Genomic DNA, 7,558 nt, shown 5'->3' with positions numbered 1-7,558 from the left:
AGAATCACTTGAATCTGGGAGGCAAAGGTTGCAGTGAGCTGAGATTGCACCACTGCCTGGGTGACAGAGTAATGCTGTCTCAAAAAAAAAAAAATTAATGATGATCAAAGGGTACAAAATCTCAGATAGGAAGAATATATTTTATACTTATTTTGAGTTCTGTTATACGGTGTGGTGCATATAATTAATAATGTATTATACCTTTCAAAATTGATGTTCTCATCACAGAAATGTATTTCAAGTTTTGGATATGTTAACTAGCTTGATTTAATTATTCCACATTGTATCCACAATTTATGACATCATTTTGTAACCCATGAATTTATATAATTATAAATTGTCAATCTACAATAAAAAACTTTTGTTGCATCTTTTTAGGAAAAAAATGAGGAAAGTATGTGAACAAACACTTCTTAAAGGAAGATGTACATGGAGTCATCAAGCATATGAAAATATGCTCATCATTACTAATCAATAGAGAAATGCAAATCAAAACCATGATGAGATGTTGTCTCCTACCAGTCGGAATGGCTATTACTAAAAAGCCACAAAGTAACAGATGTTGGTAAGGTTGCAGAAAAAGGAAAATGCTTATACATTGCCAGTGGACATGTAAATTAGTTCAGCCCCTGTGGAAAACAGTTTGGGGATTTCTCAAAAAACTTAAAACAGACCTACCATTTGACCCAGCAATCCTATTACTGAGTACATACCCAGCAAAATATAATTTTACCAAAAAGACACAAGCACGTATATATTTATCACAACACTATTCATAATAGCAAAGATATAGAATCAACCTAGATGCCCATCAACGGTGGACTGGACAAAGAAAATGTGGTACAAATACACTATGGAGTACTATACAGCCTTAAAAAGGTATGAAATCGTGTCCTTTGCAGCAACATGGATACAGTTGCAGGCCATTATCCGAAGCAAATTAACACAGGAACAGAAAAGCAAATACCACAATGTCTCACTTCAAAGCAGCAGCTAAATATTGAGTACACGTGGACACAAAGAGGGGAGCAATAGACACCAGAGGCTGCTTGAGGGTGAAGGTTGAGAAAAGACTGAGGCTAAAAACCCTACCTATTGGGAACTATGCTCATTACTTTGATGACCAAATCATTTGTACACCAAACCCATGCAACACGCAATTTTTCCATGTAACAAATCTGCACATGTACCCCCTGAACCTAAAATAAAAATTGAAAAAGGAAAAAAAAAAGATATACTGGGCTAAAAGCTTTTTGGTTTTGGGTGTGTGCAATTTATTGAACATTAATGCTTTTCACTATTAATTTTTTCACTATTTTCTATTAATTAAGAAAATAGAAGAGGTGGTTTCAGTGTTGGAAAGAAAGTTACATGTATAGTGTGGGGGACTGCTAAATGTGAGTTTGCTTTGAGACATTTAAATGACAATTTCAGTAAGATGATTGGGTCTGGCTTTCTAAGAAGGGTTCTTCAATAGAGATACAAGTCTTTGAGTCATCATATATGGGATTTATTAAAAACTTTGGAAATGATTAAGACAGAGGAAATAACTCACAAATGTATAAGCCTGGAAAATATTAACTGGCACTAAGCCCCAAAAGAAGTTACAATTAAACTAAGAATATTTTTATAAACATATTTGTTAAATTTTCTTCTGAAAAGATATATAATAAGTGGCTGTAAGTAGATAGAGGTTTATTTATTATTTATTCATTTATTTATTTGAGGCAAAGTCTCGCTCTGTTGCCCAAGCTGGAGTGCAGTGGCGTGGGCTTCATTCACTGCAACCTCCGCCTGCTGGGTTCAAGCAATTCTCCTGCCTCTACCTCCCAAGTACCTGGGATAACAGGCACCTGCCACGATGCCCAGCTCAATTTTGTATTTTTAGTAGAGACAGGGTTTCTCCATGTTTGGTGAAATATTTGTTTCTTTCTTCATCTTACTAAACCATTTAAAATTTCTTTCTTCCTAAATATGATGAAAGACCACCAATAACAATCAATTTATTTTGGTAAGGTCTTACTATTCTTAAACAATTTGGCTTAAGATCTATATACATTTATTCTTCATAGATAGATATTTAATTAACTGAAAAATATTTTATATATTATACCCCCTTATCTTTAAAATTAACTAGTAAATGAAATATAATTACTATATCACTTTTCATTTGTATTACAACTTTCTTGTCAAACATAATAGTAAATTTTCTTTTTATGATAGTAATTAGAGTCATGCTTTACAGATTCAACTTGTTACAAATTATAATAGTATTTTCTGTGTTATGCCTGTACTGTCAGATTTTAGACAGTGAGAATCCATTTTAACTGAGCTCAATTGTTCTGATAGCACTATTCTAGATATCTTTGAAATCCTCCTCACTTTTGGGCAGCCGTAATGTGTTCCACATCACAGGATCAGCTATTACTCAAATGGATATCACAGAAGAAGAGAAAAGTTGTTAGAAATTAAATTCTTCGCATTGGAGGTTACCTATTAGATTTTTCCATGAGTAAGTCTGGTAGTAGGATGGAATTGGTGCTGGGCCAAATTAGTGCTAGAACTAGAAAAGATACAACTTTTAAAAAGAGTATAAATTTACACTTTCCAGTTTGTTGTTATAAATCTTTAATTTTATTTTGATATGAAGTTCATTTTATCAGTCACATGCAAACTTAGATTGTTATTCCTTCCCCAAAGTTTTAAATATGTCCCTATTTCATTTATAATCCTTCTGTCTCATTGACTTCCGTTTTAGAGTCACTTCGGTCTTTCACTATTTGTTACAGTAGAGGAAAGAAATATCATCTAATCTGTCTGTTTCTCTGTCATCTTACTGATTGCTAGTTAAATGAAACATGTAGAAATAAAAAATCTGTTTTATTTTCACATTGTGGAAGTGAAGTAAGTTATAGTTAAGCAGAGATTGAAGTAATTATTTTTAAGGTAAAATGTCAAAATGTACTGTTAAAATTAAGTTTTGTGACATAATACAAATTCATTCTTTAAGTTAAGGAAAAAATAAACTCATTCTAAGGACAAATTGTTAGCAAATATAATAATTCGTGACACCATTAGTGTGCTGTTATGAAGCACCTTCATTTGTTAATTTGGAGGTCTCAATGACCATTGTGCATATGTGAAATGCAAATACATAATTAGCTAATTTTTAATCATTCTTTTAAAGTATTTATTGGTTATGTACTCCATGTCAGATGTTCTTTAAGGTCTAGGGAAACAATAATAAACAAGACAATTACATTGCACACTGCCTCAAAGTTAATGAACAATTGAAACTTTCAATTAAATAAGTGATTATAATGTAACTTGATACATGTTATGATAGGAGAAACTAGGATTTTATGGGATCCTATGGAAATGGAACAAAACCTTCCTTAATGATGGCTTTTTTGAGAATGACACCTTTAGGTTCAGAACTAGAGAATAAATAGAATATAGCCAGACAGAAAGTGGAGTTTGCTTAGCGGAAGAGATTCCCTTGAGGATGGCCATGTGGTGATGGGGCCAGAGAGTGAATGACATCTATTTGTAGGACTTAAACTTTACCCAAAGAGCAAAATTAAGTCATTGAAAGGACTTAGGTAGTAAATAATAAGATTTGCACTTTTAGAAATACTACTTAGACTGGAATTTGGAATTGTAGAGGGGCAGCGTTAGAAGAAACAGAGCAATCAGAAGGCGATTTTGGAATTGCAGTAAAGGAAGATCAAAGCCTAGAACACTGTGGGGCAGGTGGCGACAGACAGAAGGACAGAAAATAATTCACATTTAATCCATCAAAAAATATGTTGACTTTTTTACTGACATGTAATAGTTGTACATATTTATGGGGTACAATGTGATGTTTTGATACATGTACACATTGTGTAATAATCAAATCAGAATAAGTGTAATGATCAAATCAGAATAATTGGCACATCTATCACCTCAACATTTATCATTTCTTTGTGATAAAATCATTTAAGATCCTCTCTTCTAGCTAATTGAAATATACAGTGCCATGTTGTTAGCTATAGTCAATCTACTGTGCAATGGAGTGTCAGAACTTAACCCTCTTATATAGCTGTAACATTGTACCTGTTGACGAATGTTTCCTTCTCCCCTCTTCCCCCTATCCTCCCCAGTCTCTGGTAACCACTGTCCTACTTTCTACTTCTCTGAGATCAATTTTTTAGATTCTGCATATGAGTGAGATCATGTGGTATTTAACATCAGAATGTTTCCAGAATCTGACCACTTCTCACTATCTGCCCTTCCACCATCTTGGTATAAGCCACCAACATGCCTCATCTCAATTATTGCAATTGAGTTAACTAGAGTTGCTTGATTAGATTTAGCAAATACGGATTTTATCTGGCAATCCTGCTCTTGATTGTGCTTCTTCCTTCTCCCTCTTCTCTCATGCCAGTCTCTTCTCAACATAGCAGCCGGTACACTGTTATAAAAATGCATCTCAATCATGCCAAACTGGTCACTATGTGGAGTTTTTCTTTGTACACTATGGGTTTTATTTGCTAATATTTTGTCTAGGATCTTTGAATTTATGTTAGTAAGTGTTTTGGCCTCCAATTTGTCTTTCTTATTCTGCCATAATCCGTTTTAGCTATTGAGTGTATCTTGTAATCATTGAATTAGTTGTGGAGTATTCTATTCCTTTTTTTCTATTCTCTTGAAATATGTTTATAAAATTTGATTTATCTTTTCTTTGCAATTTGGTAAATTTGCCTGAAAACCACTTCGGCTTTTGTTTGTTGTCATTTAAAATTTTAAAATACTGATCCTGCTTATTTGTTATTACAATGTTTTTGAGTTAAATTTCATATTATTATTATCTAGGAAATTGACTACTTCATATACATTCTCACATTTGTTGTACATAAAATTCATCATGTTTTTTGTAATCTGCACTTTATATCTACTTTTGTATTTTTTCCTTTTTCTGACTTGGCAGTTTATATATGCTGCTGTGCTTCCTGATTGATTTTGGCAGCATCTGTGCATTTTTATTTATCTTTTTAAAATCAACTAACATGTGTCTTGTTGATTATCTCCATTGTGTATTTGTTTAGAATTTGATGAATTTTTGATCTTATCTTATTTATTATATTTTAATTGCTATAATTTTTTGATTGAGTCTATTGTTCATATAAAATTCTGTCTCATTTGTGTCTTTAAAATTCCCATGAAACATTTTTTTTTTAAGTTTCTTGTAACTGTGAGTTAGATCTAGATGTTCAACTAGTTTATTTTGTTTTACCTTATTTTATTTTGGCAAGAATATTCCCCAAGTGGTGCTGTGCAGCACTTGCGTTTTGATTATTGATTATTTACATTTTATATAATTTTTTTGAAAAATACACTGATATCCTGAGTAAAATCTCAAGATATAAACAAAGGATTAAGTATATTTATGAATTTTTCAGTTTTACAGATTTGATACATTTCAGTTGTCATTCTTCTTTTTGGTGCTCAATTTTTTTTTTTTTTTAATCTTTGCTTAATCAGAGTACCTTCTAGTTGCTTCCCATGTCCTTTTATGTTCTGTGACCTGAGGTTTCAAAAATGACAAGATGACTAGGCTGCTTTTGGATATTTATCATCTTGGCTGAGAGTCAGATATATCTCCAAGGAGTTCTTGAAATTCCTTTTAGTGGAAAATGATATCTGGAAACCATATGTGGGTGGTAGGTTTGCTGTTTCTACTTTCCCAAGTTTCTAGGGCATATCATTGGAGAGCTAAGAGGCATATATTTTATTTATTTTAGAATAAAACTTCTAAATTCATGTCATATTTTCTAAATTTAAATGAAAATTACAGGATTTTACTTAGCTTATTTGATTTATATCTTTATTTTTTGTACTGAAAATCTTGCTTCCCAATATTGGTATAACTACTTATATGTTTTAATCTAGTTTGTATGTAGTGGAGTATGTATATTTATAATAGTTTCAAAGTTATACCTACATTAAACTTAATAATAATATCGCTAGATACAACTTAAGATTCAGTGGTCATTATGCTTGGTTCAACCTAGGTATATAAAATCAAAATAATATTTTTAATTGAGGTAAATATCCTTGCTATTACTCCACCAATTTGATAAATGTAAACTTGGTGAGTTTCGGTTTACTTTTTATTTTAGGGATTGCTTCACTTTTAGAAATACTGTGTTTAGTGTATTATTTCAAATATATAATACACAATCAAGGTTCTAGTGTCAAAACTATAAAATAAGACACATTAGAACATGATTAACTTTTAGTTCTGTTCTTCCCAGTATTTTCATTGTCTTTTCCTTTCATCTGAAGGACTACAATGTGATCCATCAATCTCACTACTAGATATATATTGAAAAGAAAAAGAAATCAGCAGATATCTACACTCCCATGTTTATTATAGCACTATTCCCAATAAAGGTTACTATTTATTTTAATCAATTTTTGGTTTATCATGCACTGTTGTTTCTGAAAATATCAGTTGTCTGTGCATATGTATATGAGTGTGTGTGTTTATAAAGTTTCCACACGTTTGTTACCCAAAAGTTACCCAAAGAGTTTAACATATTTCATTAGTCCTTATTTCATTTTACAATTATTTTGCTTTTGTAAATAGTAGACAAATAAATAGCCTTGTGTATGAGTTATTTCACATTTCAATGAATGTAACTTTGGGATAGGTTTCTAGACGTGGGATTACTGGTTCAAAGATTAAAGGCATATGTAATTTTTCAAATTAATAATTTGCTATTGCCAAATTCATTGAGGTGATATAATTTTGTATGTCCTCTAGCAATGTATAAAAGTGGCAGATTCCTTATAGCCTTAACAACCGAGTATGTTGTCAAAGAGTTCTGTTTTGTTAAGGTTAAAAACGATACCTCAGTTTAGTATCAATTTGTATTTTTCTTATTATATATAATATGTGATTAAATAATACTTTGTATAATTGTCATTGTTGGTAGTTTTTCTGTGAATAGTTTTCCATATCATCACCCATTTTTTTCCTGTACAGTTTTTGGATTTTTTTCTTTATTTTTTTAAATGTACTTTATATTATAGAAATATTTGCCTTCATATTTTATCTAATTTTGCTTTTTGTCCTCCCTTCCCTTCTTCCTTCCTTCCTTCCCCACCTTTTTTTACTTATACTATCCACAGTTTTAATGTAATCAAATTTATTAATAATTTTCCTTATTGCTTCTAGATTTAGAATTATAGTAAGGAATGTTTTACCCATTTATACATATTAAAGGAATTCACATATGTTTTGTATTACTACTGGCATAATTTCATTTTACTATTTAAGCCTTTGCTATTTAAAAAATGTCTTCTGGGCCAGGTGCGGTGGCTCATGCCTGTAATCCCAGCACTTTGGGAGGCCTGAGGCGGGCGGATCATGAGGTCAAGATATCGAAACCATCCTGACCAACATGGTGAAACCCTGTCTCTATTAAAAAGTACAAAAATTAGCCAGGAGGTGGAGGTTGCAATGAGCTGAGATTGCACCACTGCACTCCAGCCTGGTGTCAGAGCGAGA

Source organism: Cebus imitator, unplaced genomic scaffold, assembly GCF_001604975.1.
Source record: "Cebus imitator isolate Cc_AM_T3 unplaced genomic scaffold, Cebus_imitator-1.0 Scaffold673, whole genome shotgun sequence".
Taxonomy (NCBI): Eukaryota; Metazoa; Chordata; class Mammalia; order Primates; family Cebidae; genus Cebus; species Cebus imitator.
This window is presented reverse-complemented; position numbering follows the sequence as displayed.